The sequence below is a fragment of the Falco naumanni genome, chromosome 7 (assembly GCF_017639655.2).
Source record: "Falco naumanni isolate bFalNau1 chromosome 7, bFalNau1.pat, whole genome shotgun sequence".
NCBI lineage: Eukaryota > Metazoa > Chordata > Aves > Falconiformes > Falconidae > Falco > Falco naumanni.
Window position 1 is genome coordinate 60,072,732 of NC_054060.1, and position 17,737 is coordinate 60,090,468.

The 17,737-nt window shown below is 39.6% G+C and overlaps 1 long non-coding RNA gene across 2 annotated transcripts in view; it reads right to left on the reverse strand.

The window, feature by feature from the left end:
- Positions 1-969: 969 nt before the first annotated feature.
- LOC121091862 overlaps positions 970-17,737 on the reverse strand; it is a 58,488-nt gene continuing 41,720 nt past the window's right edge. The window contains exons 4-6 of one of the 2 annotated variants that reach the window (XR_005829062.1): positions 2,185-2,286; positions 1,836-2,047; positions 970-1,382 (exon numbers count right to left, since the gene is read on the reverse strand). This is a non-coding gene — a long non-coding RNA (uncharacterized LOC121091862). Of the gene's footprint in view, positions 1,383-1,835; positions 2,048-2,184; positions 2,287-16,032; positions 17,245-17,737 lie in introns of those variants that run through there. The other variant, XR_005829063.1, reaches the window with a different exon arrangement.

A 17,737-nucleotide genomic window follows, 5' to 3' on the forward strand; every position in this document is an offset into this window, starting at 1 on the left:
CCGCTGTGATGATAGTGAAAAATCTAGTAGGAAGACTAGCTAATATAGATGACTGACTTCCCTGATCATAAATATGATTCACAGTGATCAAATTCAACTGCATCTGATGTTGCCATTAAAAGACCTGAAAAAGTTAAACACTGAAAAATACAAGAACAAAGCACATGAACCCTAATGACTGCATCTGATTCAGCCAGAAGAAGCTGCTGTGATCAATCCCTAAGAGAACCTTTCTTCTTGAAAGCTCACGTACCTTACAGCCTGCCAGCCTTTTGTAACCAGTCCCTGTTCTCCAGAAAACACAAGCTTTAAGGCAGTCTCACCTTTCTCTGAATTTTTATTCTAAACATCATCTGCATCATGTCTGTTCATTACATCAGAAATACAGATAAGATTTTTGCATTTCTGAGCAGGATGTTGCAGCTGAGCTTCCTAAGTCAGTTAGAAATGCTAATGAACGGAGCCTCCTAGGCTCACCTTGTTTGACAGTTACTGTTATCGTGTGGGTTTTCACAAAGGCCCATGGTGTTTAAATGGAGAATGCACAGACGATATTTCAAGGAAACAGAAAAAGAATTCAAACATCCTGTCCTTCTCCCTTGAATATGCAGGTGCTCACTTGTTTCTCTTCTATTTCACAAAAATAATGATAATATGATGCTTTACACCTTATTGACTCCATGGTTTGCTTGGTTCTTGTTTTCCCAAGTGTGGGAATTTAATTTCACTTGTCCCTTGGTGAAAATAGGCAATTTTTGGTAAATTCTTGTTCATTCAGGGCTATATCCAGCATTCTTCTTTTCTTCAATTTTTCTTTTCTGGTAAAAATATGTTTTACACGTGAAACTTCTGTCAACTTAATCCTGCTTCAGCTACAATATTTTCCTGCCTTTTAAATATTTTGATTTTGAAAATGTTTGCAGTCTTTGGGTTAAGTTGTTCTGAACCAGACAGGGCTGTTCCAGAGTCTTACCAAAATTAATCGGTAATAATAAAAATATTTCCTTCTTATTAATCTGAAAAAGAAAATTAAGCTAAATGTCTGAGAAGTCCAATGCTTCTGATTTTCAAAAGGAAAAATAAAGTTGCTGTACTGCCAGAGTATTTTGTCACTCCTTTATTTTATGGCTTTACAAGGGCTTTTTAAGGTGAAAATCTTTGTACTAATCGGGAGAGCAATCATGTACTATGCAGGAAATGTCGTCTTGACCTTCTCAAGCCCTGGAAGTGGTTATCCTGAAACATGAGGATTAATATTTCCTGCGTTCTCATAGTGTGTTTTACAACTTGTTATACCACAAGATCTCAACAGATATCTGAAATATCGGTATTACTTATCTAGCAGCTGTGAGTACAGATAATATTCTTCAGAGCAGTAACAACTGAAAAAAAGAGCAGAAGTTAAGGGAATGCTACAAATCATCCCTGGTTAAGAGTATTATCTTAACTTCTTTTTTGTATATGTATGATTGCGTTATCTCCTTTGCATGGTTTTCAGAAGTACAACACTTTTCCTCTAAACTTATCTTCATATCAAAGCACCATCCCCTCTTTTGTTTTTTTTTATTGTCTTTTTTTTAAACTATTTTTTTTCAATATGGAATATAACTGCAGTTTTATATTTTAAAACTTCTATAGTTTTACATGATTTATTAAAGTGCTCATTAATTCCAGCTGGTCAAGTTTAGTATTTATTTAGACAGAGATGAGTTAGGATAATGTGTATGTTAGAAAATGGTGTGTGATCAGAGAAAGGTGTTTGATTTTGGTTGTTGTTCTTCTTCTGTAGAAGTCGTTTAATGTTCAGTATCATACAGATTATTCACTCTTCTTACCTGTTTGTCAGTGGCCTTGGAGTATGTATGTGAAATCCTCAGAAACTCATAAAGAAATGCCTTTTCCCTTGCATGAGAAGAGATTGCCTTTCCCCCACCATAGCTGCAGTTGGGGTAGATGGGAAAGTCAGCATTGGCAGTGTACTGGAAGGCATCTGAGAATTGACATTGCAAATGTATATTGAGTGCCAGGTGGACATCTTTCAATCTTACTGCAAAATACCCAGAGAGATCATTTCAGTAAATAGGATTTAACTGGTCCTTGTTTATTTGTCTGCTTTCCTAGACCCAGTGTGTAACGAGATATTCATACCAGAGTTCCCCAGAATCCAAACATTGGGTTACTCACTTCAGACAATGAAAGCGGTTCTCTTTGGTCAGAACTCCACCTTCCAAGGTCCTATAAAGCAGGCTGTCCGTAGTACACATGAGCTAAATAGCCCTCCGTTGTCTGAAAGAGAAAATCAGGAAGAGATGAGCAAACATCTTTCACTCCTCAAACTAAAAAAAAAAAACCAAAAAACCAAAAAAAACAACAACAAAAAAAGCCATAGAGAACCATAGTTGTCACAGCCAAAGGAAAGGGTACCTGGTTTAGCTGGTAATAATGTTTACTGAATGAGAAGTGTTGTTTAATTAACTGACAGATCTTCACAAAAAAACCCTTCGCATGATAGGAAGAGAAACCTTATTACGAACATATACGTAGAGAGGGAGAGTGTGACAGAGGGGTTAAAACCCAAAAAGGATTCAAGACCTAAAGCAGAAGCAGAGCGAGCCAGAGAGGGAAAATCCATCCCATGCAAAATCTCACTGGGAGGCACTTTCCAGGCAAAAACTCAGTTTGAAGCTCCCTGAAAATGAATGTTTGCCTCCAGATTACTTGGCTGGCAAGGATCCCGTCAGTTTTGTTCTCTGAGCTATACAGACAACATATTGGAGACTGACAGCTTGGCCTTCATTTTTCCCAGGCCTCTCTTTCCTCTTTCCTTTCCAGCCTAGCAATAGCTGCTGTTGATGTAGCTGGGTCTGGTATGTTAATCCCATAAGAGATTTTTCTTTCTTTGACTCATATACAATTTACAGGAAACATGCCCATCTGATGTAAAGAAATTCCAGGTCACCTTTATTGAAGTCCATAAAATTCCTTGTCCATGTGGTTTAACTAAGTATTTCCCATGTGTACCTTATGGAAACAGAAAATTTCAAACACTACTATTTCTTGAATTATATTCTTATTTATATAATAATCTAATATAAATATATATTTATATACTTACATTCCATGTGTTGAATAAACATAGTTGTTCAATTCAGGATCAGTTCCTCTTTTCTTTGCTTTTACTGAAAGAAAGTAACTATTTGGTTATAAAATCTATAAAACCCACTGTCTCATCGAGAAATAAACAGGTCTTCAGTAGAGTTATTACAGGGGTTTTTATAATCTTTCTCAATGATGAGACAGACCTTGGTAATTATTCCTATGAATGAATTTCTGTGCTCTCTGTTCACCTCCGGACCTGTACTGCAGCCTCCCTTTCTTCTCTCTTTACATCTCACATGCCATTAATGAAGAATGCTATCAAACACCTTTATCTTTTCCTCCTGTCTCGGACAGCACTTTAATAGCTGTGCTCCATTCAGGGTTACTGCATTCTGCTTTACGGAAGGTATCCTGTTTTGTGATCCTCAATAATATATCCATTTGTTCTAACTGTCTTCTCAGGATCTCTTTGTAAATATAAGGATCCTTTGTTTTTCACTGACTCGCCTAGTTCTCTAGCCCAGTTAAACATGGTCCTTTCACTGAACATACCAGCTGAGTACATTAACCTTCATAATTAGACATCCTTTCCCAAGGTGAAGTTCTTCCCATCAGCTGTGCCAATCTCGGGGATAACAACTGTTTCTCCAGATTCTCATGTAGCACCCAGACTTCAAAATAAATGTTTTTATGCGATTTTTCCCTAGGAATTACATATAAATAAAATAAATCCTGGATGCAGTAATCCTTGAGCCTTCTGTTGATCTGCATTATTTGTCATTGCAGTTTCTTTGTCAGAAACTTGAGATTTTTTTACATCCCCGAACTTGTTTCATGAGGAAATCTTGTTTTTGTGGAAAAAGGTTGCTTTCACTACTTTCCCCACTGTAACTACTTCCACTCTAAAATCTGTCTACATGCACTAACTAGATCCTACCTATTACAGTCCAATTATTGGCAATCGGAGTAGGATTTGTTTTCAAGTAGGTGTTGCATGGTTCATCTTTCTTAGACCAGCTTATAGCACTTTCTTTATAACCCTTGATTAGTCTTTGCCTGTTAAAATTAATTAGATGCTTAAACATCCTGTACCATCAAGGATTATCATGCTTCATTAGTATTGTTGTTTGAAATGAATGCCAAGAAAGTGTTTGGTTACAATGAATTGTAATATCTGTATTTTTAGAAACATTTGAATTTTCTGCCTCGCTTACTAAAAGGATCAAGTCTGTATCTCATTAAGACACGGCTAAAGTTCAAGTTATTAATGGATTTCAGATGCTTTTCCTGTGAAGGATGAGACTATAAGATTGAGTTAAGACATTTTTTGTATAATATATTTGGTTTCTTATGGTTTCCGTAGATGCCAGTAAATTAGCACACATATTGTATCAGATGTCAGTAAGCAATATACATTATCTAGTGCGTGTGCTAGGAAATTAGAACACATTTGGCGAAAATTTATTAGCATTTCTAATTCCTAATTACTGTGATAACTAGTGATTATTAATAAGGCTAGGAATCCTTATATTCAATGTTGTTTAGTGACAGAGAGGATGGGCATACTACACATAAGGATCCGCTTGTTTCCTGAAATAACCACGACCATTCTGAAGCACTTTTCTGAAAGGCAAGTCTTGAATGGCTATACATTATTTCAATTTCTTCTCCATTTGAAGCAACTAGCAAACAAAGTTGCAGCAGTCTTAAAAATCATCACCAGGCTTTCAGCTGTGAAGTTTGGTTTGTCTATCTGGAATGGCAATGCCTATAGAGATGGGGGCAGAGGCTGAATTTCCATGCGGCAGACTTGCTGTTGAAGAGGCACTGTGTGTGGCAAGTGCTGGAGTGCCATCATTTGTGTGTGGCAGGTACATGATGAATCTATCTTACTGTGCCTTCAGCTGGTTCACTGAGTACGTCTGATTTCCAAGAGCTGCCCAATGATGTGGGCCAGCACAGTGGGGGATTTTTGACAGGAGAAGGGTACCAAACTCTTCTCTCCTCCTTCCCCACCAGTTACTCTGATTGCCACCTCCATTCTATTTTTAAAAGGTTGCCCTAAGCACATGTCAGTAATGTACAGAACAACTACGGTGTGATGTTAGTAGCACATGGGTGGGTTTCTTTTGTTCACCAGCTATGTCCTAATGTAAAGGATCACCTGTGGTAGTTCCACATCTTCCACCTTCAGTCTTTGGCATGGCTTCTCCAACAGCTGATCAGGAGGCCTGTTCTAGGGGTATGGTTGGGGAATGAAACTGATACAAGCTGGACTGAAAGGTTAAATGTGTGAACAGTTACTGTGGACCAGCAAATTCATAGTAACACTTTGTGTATGTGCTCTTAACCAGAAGAACTGTTAGATAATTAGACTTAGCCCATTTTCATTGAAATCCATTAGTAAAAGCTGCTATATAGACTAATTAGCCCTGCTTGTTAGTCAGACTAATACTGCACTGATGTGTTTGTCTTGTTTCTGAATTAATGTTTTTGGAGGCAGCTCAGGTTTGATCTGTGTGATGTAGGCATGCCCCTGTTACACCATTCGACAGAGCTATGCCAGGCTGCCCTGGCACACGGAGCAAGAGTAGGCAGTTGCGACTTTTCCACATATAGTAGAGGTCCGGTCGAAGTATGCCAAACAGCTAGGTACACTACAAAATGTGGTATGTTACTTTGGAGTGTCTAGGATGCAGCTAAAGACTTGCTTTTTCTTTGCTAAACAAAATCAAATTTTTTTTTTACAACTGAGATGTATATGCAGTTGTCTCTTCACTTTACTAAAAGTAGCCTTCAGCAAAATGGCTTAAAATCTTGAAAACACATTAAAGACATTAAAGTAGTGGGAAGTATGGTTTCTTCTTTTATAGGTATATCTTTTGGTCAGTGCTTTAATGCAATGATTGATGAAAATGTTGTCTGTGGCTGACATCTGAGATTATTAATGGATGTAGAATCAAATTTCTTTGGCATTAGAGGAAAAGGATGATCTGTGTTTCACTAGATAAAATGTTTAAATGGGAATGGACGTTCAGTTTAATTTCAGGTATTGCATTTTAAACCTGTCAGGCTAATAAATGATGCTTATTGCTCCTATTGCTTCTGTCTGTGTTACTTATGAAAATGTGTAACTTGGAAATGGATAAGAACAAGAGCTTTGAATTCTATGGCTAAAATCTGAAGCTTTGATATGTGCAAAATTCTAATCGAAGCCAAAAGGACATCAAGTAAAAACCAAATAGGCAAGTTCAGAAGGTGGCACTTTGCTCCGTAATTGTTACGTTTTACAGCACTCCGAGAGTTAAAAGTAGAGCACTGCACAAGGCTGCTATTGTGAGAAGCCAACTCAAGGATTTTTAATGCTGTAAGACAAAGGGTTCCCTTAGCTAAAAATAATCTTTTCTTTCCTCTTGCTCCTAAGCTTTTTCCTCCAGGGAGCAGAATCATTATGCTGTCCGTACCCGTTCAGTGCATTGCGGGAGTTGCTGAGGTTTATGACGTCATGGCTCTAAGCCTTCCTCCTTTGCCACAAGGTCTGTATGCATAGCTGTTGCCTTTTGTGTCTTGCTAAAATGCCACTTTGATGTACTAATGTGCTTTTTACCTATGTAGAAGGCAGCATTTGCCATTCTAGGTCAGTAAATTTTCAAAGGGGAAGCACAGATGAAGAAAGTGAGCTTTTTGTTGTTGTTGTTAGACAAAGCTTTCCCTCGATTTTAGGGCTTGCTAATCAAACAAAACAAAACACACACCTCATCAAGATTTTACACGGTTCACTTGTCAGGCAGAAGTGTGCCTGGAATCCATTTCCGGTGGAGGTCAAGGATCAGGAGTGCTAAGGCAGTCAAGGGAATGATTCCCCTGTGACACTTTTGCTGTGTTTTGATGAAAGTGAAAGTCATGTGGTACATGGATGAAAAAGCAAACAGATTTTTTCTTCTTCTTCTTTTTCCTGTGGCAGCGCTGGATTTTGAAGCTAAGCACAGTAGACAGGAAGAGTCTAATATTTGACAGGCACTGGTACATGGAGACACCAAAGTGCTTACCTCTGTCTTTTTAACGCCTTGCTATATTTCTTACACAAGTCTGTGTTTTTAAGATTCACGGTAATTTTTTTTTTTCTCCAAAGAGCCCGGGTGTTTCTCTTAATTAATTCTTCCCTTGGAGTAGGAGAATTATGTATGTAACACATGGGAGGTCGTGACGTGGCAAATGATATGCATAATATCTTACTAGAAGAAGTATACTTCCCCAGTAGAAACGGTCATGTTAACTTAAGTATGTGAATGATGTATGTTGGAATATTACCTAAGGATGGGACTGGAAGCCAAGCTTATAATTCATTTACTATGTAGCCTTTTGACTATGCCAGAAATAATGTCTTGTTCATCTATTTGGTTATACAATTCTATTCTCCTGACAGAATATTTCCTTTCAATAGGTAGCAAGCCTTTTACTTCCGACCCCCTTGACTGTTACATAGTGTTGATTCCATTGCATTGGCACATTTTGAGGGTCATTTAATGCAAATTTTCCACCTCTTATGCGTGCAGCTTTTTATTACACATTTTTCTGAAGCTTGATGAGCATGCGATTTTTATAAGATAATAAATAACAATACTGCAAAAGCCACCTAGAAAAAAATTATCAAGGGGTTTTATTACTCAGGGGATCAGTAATGGAATACAGAGTTTTTCCCCTCTAGGGCACTGATTCAAATATAACCTAGGTCATTAGTGAGCAAAAATCATTACCAGCAGCTGTTCAGTGACCTACAGAATGTGAAATGAGTTTGTGGTCTCAATACAGTTTCTACTACATGTGTACGCAGAGAACAGAAAAATCACAGTCAGTGTTGGCCTCCCTGTTGGCATTCTCACTGGAGAAACTAAAATCCAAACAGATGCATGGAGTGACTAGATGGCTCTCACATTTGTGTGCATGGAAAGCATTTGTCTGCTGTAAGGAAGGAGAGAAATCCCATTGACAGCATGTTTAAGAAAATGCACAGCTGACAGTTATTGATTGAAAATCCTCTCGCCTCTAATAAGGATAGATTCCCTTTCAAGTGACTGCTGCTGTGGGCATCTGAGGGTCTTGAATTAGGCTTGTAGTGATTTCATTGTCGTTAACATATTATGCTGCCAACAAAGCAAAGAATCGTGGGCTGAAATAACAAAGCATTACTATTGCCAAGAGATGAATTTCAGTTTCTTAAAGTTTAGGTGGGGATTGTGCGGCAGCACAAACAATGTGGGTGGAAAAATGTTGTGGGTGGTGGGAGGGATTTCATGGCAGCTCTTTCCACATGACTGAATTAGTTACCGCCTTATCTTCTAAACCAGTTATGTGTTCTTGCCTCAGCTGATGGATGTAGGAAGAAGATACATTTTTTCTTGGCCTTTTTGCTAAGAACAAATGTATTCTCATCTAACTATCTGATACATCTTCCGTGACAGCCCTTGCAGTGACATAAATTTGATGAGCTCTGTAAATCATTTCCATCTTAAACTACAGTGCAATTAGAGCTTAACTGAATAAGGATTTGACACTGAGCAAATTTTCTTCCTGTGTGATTTTTATAGTATTTTCTAAATTCCTGGTTGCATTAATTTCTTCCTTTTTCTTCTAGTATTCCCAGCAAATGAATATGCAGTGTTATAAATGCTTTCATATTTTTAGACAATTGATCAGATTTGTCACATTTTATGACAGGGTTGGGACTTTATTTTAAAGAATTGCAAACTTGATTGCACTTCAGATAATGTTGATGGGAATAAGAAAGATGTAGCCATGCTGTCTCTGCCACACTTAGTTAAACAGGTTAATTTGGGCTAAATCATCTGTGAAGATGCACAGAAAAAAAACCCCACTCCACCTGCAGGGGAAGTTCCTGACTGCATTGCTTTTAGGACTTTATACTATTTATCTAGGTATGATGCTAAATGATAGCTTCTGGGTAAGAGGTACAAGGTGCATAAAGCCATTCTCAGTTTTGCAGAGAGTGGGCAAGGCAGTTAAGGCTGTGTGAACGTGATCAGTAATGGCTGTACCAGATCTGTGGTGTTTTTAACTTGGCAGAAAAGTGCCTTCCTTCTGTGTAGTGCTCCAGTACCTTATCTTCGTTTTACCTAAGCACATTTGGTCATAATTTTCTCTGTACCACCCTGATACCCATTAACTATAACAAGTAGCTTTGCAAAGTAGATTATCCCTTATATAGTGACACCACCACCCCCGCCTTGTTGAAAGCTGGGAACCATTTGCAGGGTTTCCTTTGGCTCATTCTTAGGGGGAGTGAGCAGGCTGTTCTTAGTGAGTAACTCAAGTATTTAGCGCTGAAACCAGGCAGCTTTAGAAGTCTGCAAGATCTCAGCAAAAGGACATAAAAGCCAGTGCACTGCTTCATTTCCTTCATTCCTGCATGCCCCATGTTCTGGCAGTGTGAAAGCCTGAAAGCTGTTAGCCAGAACAAGCATACACCTGGTAGAGCGTGGGGGTGCTTATCAAGGGGACAATTTGCAATATAGCCTGGGGAAATTGGGGCTGACCCTGTTTGGGTAGACTTGAAAATACAGATCCAGCATACTCTGGAGACGGCGTCTTCATGCAGAGAGTACTTTTGGCCTGCTCTGATATGCTTCTTTCGCAGCTCCGATAGAAACTCTCTTGAGCATCAGGGCGAAAGTGGAAGAGCAGAAGCTTTCCCACTCAACAGCCTGCGTGGGGCCTGCCATGCTCTTATTTTCCCTCTCTTCTGTGGTCTGTGAATAGTTTAAGGTAAGCATGGAAGGGCATTTTATTGATGTTTACCTTCTTAGTCTTCTTCTGTTAAGAAAAAGCAAGCCCTCAGCATTTGTTCCTGTCTGAAAAAAACCCTGTGATTTAAGTAGATCAGAAAGGCACAGATGAAGCAGATGTGACACACTGCCTCCATCGTTTCCCAGGTGAAAGCAGAGACACAACTCATCTGAGGCAATGCAGAGAACCTGTGAACGAGCCATCAGGGTGACAAATCCCTGCCTCCTGAATTTCAGCTGCAAAATCACCTTTTTTCCCAGCTTAGGTTGTGAATAGGATTAATCTTTTTCATACATGAAATAGAAGCACTTGAAATGTGTTTTCTTTTTCTGTGAGGAGAATCTTGTTAAATGCCCTGGCTTCTCTCAGATGTAGGACATTATCTCTGTAGATGCACAGTCCCACTGGTATAAACAGAAGCTATTCTTAAACTCCACTAAATTACCTTGGAGGCTCTGGCTGCTTTAAACTGAAAATCCAAAACCCAATAAAAGATACTACAAATTTTGCTTGTGGCATCCCAAACATGTTAATGTATTTCAGTGAATTAATTTTAACTTGGGTCTGGCCCACCTGATTGTAGAAGAGGGGGAAAGCAGAGAAGACCCACTTCTCAGGTCGAACGGCTGACACCACATGGACAAGCCAGAGATGAGACTGAGGCACCTCTGCAAGTCTGGTGGGTTTTCACAAAAAGGCCAACTTTTTACAAACCAACTCCCCCAGTCTCTAGAGGTTGAAGCAGGAGGGAGGGATGACACTGTTGAAGTTGTGGTCACTGTGGCACTACAGTGGACATCAAAGCTGTCACATAGCACAGCCCAGCTCCTTGTAGCTGTTCTGTTTGCGTGTGGGCAACACATTCAGTCAGATGATGTGCTTTCTTCCTGACAAGCAAAAGTGATTTAAAAATCCCTTTTTTTACACTTCACAAAAATTTTAATCTCTTTAAGCTGATTTTTAAATGCTTTCCTAATTTGATTTTCTGGCTTCAACAGACTTTGGAATAATTTTTCAACAAAATCACGGACATTTTTGCAAGTTTAAGAGGTTGTTTGTCACCAAGACGAGGTCATATCAGGCCTTCGCAGCACGTGACTCTTTACCGCCATTGCTGCTGTGTACTTGGCCTTAACGCTTCTATCCATTTAACTAGCTTTTGCCCTAACTTCTGATTATCTTTTACTTCTTATTCTATTCTGAAATAACTACAACAGTCGGTTCCACTAAAAGATATTTCACAATTTGTTATTGTGTAAGCCTCTTAAAAGGCCAGCTACTCATATGGTGTGGCAGGGCTGGAGGCCTTTCTGGAGGGTGTAAGGATCATTCCTACCACTAATCCTCAAGGGGGAAATTGCAATTTATTGATAGGAGGTGTAGATGAACCTGGGAGGATCTAGTATAGAAGTAGAGAGGGCTTCTTATGTACATGAAGCATATCTTTTTATCAGTTGTGAAAAAACTAGGGTCAGATAGACACTGAGAGAGATACTGTGGGGGGAGTGATCAAAAAATACAGTGTTGGGCAAGAATTGTTTCCCTTCTGAATTACAGTGATCTGTTACAGCCAGTTTAGGCAAATCTAGGAGAGGAGCAGAAATGTAATCTCTAGTTTGAAGTGGCTTACAACCTTTTTGTACAGAGGGAGCTGGTGGTGCACCGCAGGGCCCTGGCCAGGCAGCCCCTCAGGCACCAAGCTGAGCTCGCAGGCTGCTCCAGGCTGCAGAATCCATTATGGCCATACCAAGTCTCATGCTTCACGCTGAATTCACACCAGGCTCCTGTCCCTGCCCTGAATCCTGGATCTCCAGTTGTGCCAGAAGGCTTTTCACTGCCAGCCAGCCAGGCAGCCTTCGCTCTGCCCGCCTGCCTCCCCCTCAGGCCAGCCCTGCTCCCCCGAGCTGGCTGCCCCGCCGCGCTCCTGTCCCACAGACACATGAGTGTCACCACGTTTCATGGACAGCCCTGTGTGACCCAGGGCTGGGGGGGCCTTCCCCACACATGTCCTGTTCCCTCATTACCTGTCTTAAAAACTTGTGCTTTAAAAGCCACTTTATCTTGAGCTTCTTTCTCTGAAGCTTTATCATCTGAAAACTCATCCAATGTGAGGTTATTGACATCCAGGCTGGTTTCATTTATTATAAATATGATCCTCTTTCTTATCCAAATTGCTTTCGTATCCATTTCGGTTCAGATATCCAAGGTATGACCGGGACGTTTGTGCAAAGCCGCCATTTGCATAATAATGTTTGAGTAGGTCGTGATGACTACGCAGTTTAATCTCTTCTGTTTGTGATCTTCATCCTTAAAACTTTGTGATATCATATGGGTACATTGCACTGTTCCAATTAACATAGAATTAATTGTTTAAGGATTTATTTCGCTTGAGCGGTAGGACTTTTACAGTGGTAATTCTTTGACAAGACCGAGGTTGGTTAGAACCATTATTGGTCAACTGTGTGGTCTTTCTGCCACCTTGTGGAGAAGAATCACTAAACTGTTGAGGTGAAACCGAAAAGAAGTCTTGGTTATTAAGATCCATACTTTTCATAAATGGGCCTAGGAACTGTTGTAGCAGAGCAAAACGTGTTGCTCTCTCCAAAAGTGTTTAAAATTAATTAAAATATTAAAAAGTGCTGAGATCACCCCAGATCACTAAAGCATAAACTGCTTGCAACTGTACTAAGCTATTACCACGTGTTCCTTAGACCATGCAGAAAACAAAAACTATCCATATCCTCCTAACACCAGTCTTCCTGGCCTCCCTGGCTCACCAGTTTTGAGCAATATGGGTTGATATGATTGTCCTCACTTGGACCTGCAACTTCGTAGCTTATTTTATGAGGGTTACCATGCCTGTTCTCTAATTCAGTCATAGCACACGTAATTAGCCTAAGAGATGCACCAGCCTCTGTTCGTTGGCTGTGATGAGTGTTAGTGAGCACCAGACGTTATTAATTTCTCTCTTCTAATTCCTGACTAAGGAATTAGAATCCCTAGCATCCAGCCTGTATGTAGACACTGAAATTACGGTGTTGCCAAATGGGGAAATTTCTGCCAAGCGTAACCATGTTATTCAAAGATGAATTTCATTTAGAAGCATGATTTGTTTCACCCAGACATGTCAGAAGCTGTTAAGTGCCTATGTTTAGCTCTCTATTGCTCATATGCAAAACCTTTAAGTTCATTGCTATACGCTATACATAGAAAGTTCAGAACATTGCAGCTCTGTGCATTACAGATCTTCAGTGAACCAGGAGGTAAAGTCTTCTTTAAAGATTCCTGGCATTTGACAGTCAGTTGAGAAGTGTTCTGCATTTTCCTTCTTCCCTTCCTTCCCTGCTGTGTAAAGGACAGAGAATCCAGCTTCTTCTCTTCCATATGTTGGGACTTCAAGGAAATGGAAAAGATCCAGTTTGTTCACTCCCACTTCCATTTTGCATGATCACTGAATCTGTGAAAACTTTAAACTAGATATGGAAAGGAAAAGCCCCTCCGATTTTAGAGTGTTTTGTGAAGATGGACTATTCAAACAGAAGGTGTTTCTCAGCCTACTTGTGCTACTGTTAGAATGACTTACAACAACAAAATTTGGGTTCCTTTTGTGCTAGGTACTCTACAGGTATGTACTAAGAGAGATCACCCAGACATATTCTGGCCTGACGGAGACCAAGGCTGGGGAAATAGAGATTAATTACATAAGGAGAAAAGTGTCATTAGCCCATTTTATACTTGGTGATCTGAGTCCTATGGAACAAATGACTGACATTGCAGATAGATAGGTTTGTGAATAATTTAACCTATGTGAAAATAACGTCAAGAGAAGGGGCTCTTGGCATGAGTAAGGTTCTCATCTGCATGAGAATAGGTGTGACTGCCTCTGAAGCATCCTGAGATCATGCAGACAGTGTGCATCAAAGCCCCCAGATAAACTCAGATTTCTTTTATTCCAGTCAAATCCTATAAACCTTTATAGTCTTCAGTATGACCGCTTCTATGGATCAACACATGGAACATATCAATGTCATACAGTTTATATGTTTGCATATCTATATTATCCATTATTACACTTTCTGAATTATTTCAAGTTTAGACACATAATTTATATTTTTAAACTGGAACGTTACGCTTTTCATAGATGGCAATAGAAATTACTCTCTTGGTAGTCTGGCTTGCTTTGCTTCCACAGTTCTGCAGGGAAAGAGCTTGTATGTTAGTTTATCTTTGTTTTATTTCTTGCTTTTTTGGCCTGGTAAGAATAATTGATACAACATAGATGTTGGTGGTAAGAGCATCTGTATTTAGATTTTGATTAGCTGTATAATTCTAGTCTCTGTAAAGATGTCTTTCCCAATTCCACTGTGTCAATGCCCTGACTTTTCATTGCTCAGGGTGACAGAAGTGTACTGGTATTTCCTCCAAGATCTGTAGCAAATGACCAACGTTTTGGGGAATGCATTTTCAGTTTGGCAGTTCTTTCAGTTCACTTGGCTTTCTTCTTACATTTCACTGCCAGATGTAGCAAAGAACACAGTCCCTAGCTTTTGGTTGTATTTTAACATGTAGTTAAATACAGGTTGTGAACATAAGCGTATCAGAGAATAGAAATAAAGTTGGTTAGCGTGCTGTATTGTACGATATTTTTGATTCAGTGTAGGCCAAAGCAGTACAGCAGAGGAAAGCACAATATAGATGGGCCTAAGAACTCTGCGTGTCACCTCATTCTCCTTTTTACAGAAGAGGGGAGGCACATTTTCTGTGTTGCAAGTAGCTGTGTTAAATCTTTCAGTGTCATGTTGGCTATCTTGGCATTCATTCAGGAGAAATCAACTAGATTTTCCTTTCTGCTGAGAATGAATATCACAACATGAAATTGCTTTAATTGCTGTGACTGTTAATTATCATACTTATCTATTCCACTGCTGTTGAGGATTAATTCTGAGGTAAGTGCCTGGATGCTATTTCATTGTTAGTTGAGCCCTGGCGAGTTTAATTGCAAAGAGATTTGGAGGGGGCTGTGTGAGAGAAGCAGACACAAAAACTGGAGAAGGGAATTCCCACTCCACCAAAAGGGCTGGCTTTCTATTACGGCTCTCTAGCTTGTAACAACTTTTATCGCCTCTGAAATCTGTCCTTTCCTTGAGGTATAAATACAAATGCTGAGGCTCAGGTTAGTTCTCCATAGGCAATGATATCGGAGCAGTTACCTGTGCTTAAGAAAGAAAGAAAAAAAGAAAATAACCTGCTTTTTCTCTTCTTGAATCTGTATTCAAAATTCTGTGGAGTCCCTGCCTAAGTGCTTCAGGCTGAGATAATTTTACAAAGAAAGAAGACTGCTTTAACAGAGGTAGCAGCCTCTTCCTTGGTGCCTGTGTCACCAGGAGAGAAACTCCATCTTGTCTGTGTAAATAAATGCAGAATATTACTGTAGAAAACAGGCTTTAAATGTCTTCTGAGTCAACAAAGTTGAGCCTTGATTTAGTATTGTGCAGAACTGGGCCTAATGCTTAGGAAATACGTAGCAAATTCAGAACAGACAAGTTATTCTCTATTTTGTCTGTTTACTCCTCCTTCCTGTTATGTTGTTATAAAAAAAAAAAAAGGGGGTTTACACTGGAATGTGTCCAGATCACTGAGAGAGCCAAGCTCATCTAAAACCCTGAGTGGAATATTTTGATTACTGAAGTTAAATTCATGGAAAGTGCTGCAATGCAGTACCACGGAGGTTACATTTGCTGGCGCTGCTTTGTGCTGGTGTAGGCAGCTAGGTGGGCTACAGCCTGTGTTTTGTATACATTGAAAATATTTGCCTGTTGAATGAACAATTCAAATGGTATGGGAATGACTTCTCCAGACATTTTCACATATAGGTTTTGAACTACTTTATGTAAGAACCTGCTGAAATATCCCTGCTCAGACTAGAAATGCTGGATGCTAAAAAGTTTTTACATTATTGTCTTTTTATTTAAGGAATATGGCTTAGAACATGTGGCCTTTTAATGTGAAAAATAAATTCTATGTTACGTTTAAACACCTACAAAAAAAAATTCCATTCATTCAAAATTCACACTTGAGCCAATTAAAGAAATTCATTGCTCTCATATGACATATATAAACTCTGAGAATTTTAATATATACCATATGTAGGAAAATCTAGGCAAAGGTAGAAAAGTGTTTTAGTCTTTTGTAACATGTTCACGTTTGTTGGTTTGGTGTTTTTTTTTCTCCAGAGGGCTGAACATCCTTCCTTGAGGGAACGTGCTGGGGGTTTGGGTTTTATTGCTTTCTGTAGGTAGTTTATATATATAAAGAGGTGAAATACCAGAGTGTGATTTGGCCTGGTGGTCAGTGGCTGAACCGAATGAAGCAGTAGCTACTGAAAAAAACCTTTTGATAAGTGTGTAAATATAAAACCTGTTTCATAGTACAACTCAGAAGTGCTATTCTGAAAAGTGAGATAAAGTGGTAGTTGAAGCTTGTGTGACAATTTTGGCAGAGTCTCTGCTAGGTTCTAACTTCTGTTTTCCAGAATAAAATCTCAAGTATAAAGAATTTTCAATGACATTTAGGATCCTAAATGGTCATGTCAATCTGTGCTGTGGGACTTGGGAGTTTAATATTTTTGTTGCAGATCAGTTTCATCCCAGTGACTATCAAGTTCCATTGCATAGAGGTAAGCTGTAGGTGAGTCATCCTATCTATGTAGGCTAAAATCTAGACTCGGACAGTCTCATAGACTCATTTAATTTGGCAATAAGAGGAAAAAATAGTCTTTCAGTTGAAGTGAGATGGTTTTATTGCAATTATTTCAGCCTAATGCCCTTAGTAAGTTTTAACAGGTTTCACATCCCATGGTGACTCACACTTCTATGCAGGATTTTAAAGCAGAACAAAGCTGTGTTGAGATGTGCAATCTGTGACTGACCAGTTCCGTCTCGTCCACTGTTAGTAGCTTCCAACCTCTTGCAAGTGAGGCTAATAAAAGCCTTTTACAGATAGCAGGATTTTCCCTATTTCCCCTGCAAAATCTGTGTTGAGGAGAATGCCCATATGTTTCCCTGTCTTTGAGCCAAATGGCATCATGAAATGATGTTCATAGTCTCATTATCTCAGAGGTTCCACACAATGATATGATTCATGAAATAATGGAATGTCTTTTGAAAGCTCTGGAAACAGGCTGACACCTCCCATTGAAACTGTCAGACTGTAGCTGTTTGCTCCCTCTGCACCAGGAAACGCTCAGAGGGCTGGAGGCAGCATGATTCAGGCTGACGCGTCTGTGTCCTGGGCTCAGGGAGCAGTATCTAGGGAGACTTGATTGTCAGACTAGTTTCAAATCTAGAAAAGAGAAGTGGATAAATATTTGAAATAAGAGTGAATTTAGAGATGCACATCTCCCCATTGTGTTCTAGTTCTGCCAAAGGTTTAAGCTATTATATTATGCCTTCTTCTCAGAACTGTCTATGAAAACTTTGATTTCCACCTTAGAGCACCAATGGTCAGCCACTGACGCCTAAATCTGATTTCAGTTGCTTGAGACATTTCAGTGGAAGCCCTGCATGCCCCAGCGTAGCACGGGGGTCCAGAACCAGGCTCTTTCCTACGTCATCTGCTATTTGTAACCCTACCTGATTGAGGCAGCCTGTTTTCAAGCCCAGCGGGTGGTAGGCTGTGTATCGAAGGGGCAGGGGCAGCTTTGCAAGGAGGGCAGAAGAGAAATTTCACTCCTTCCTCCCTCTGTTAGCTGCCATGTTGCTTCTCACTGTCCTGTCATGGCACCGATGCTTCATATACTCTTTGCTGTTGTAAGCTGCCACTGCTATTTCCTAGT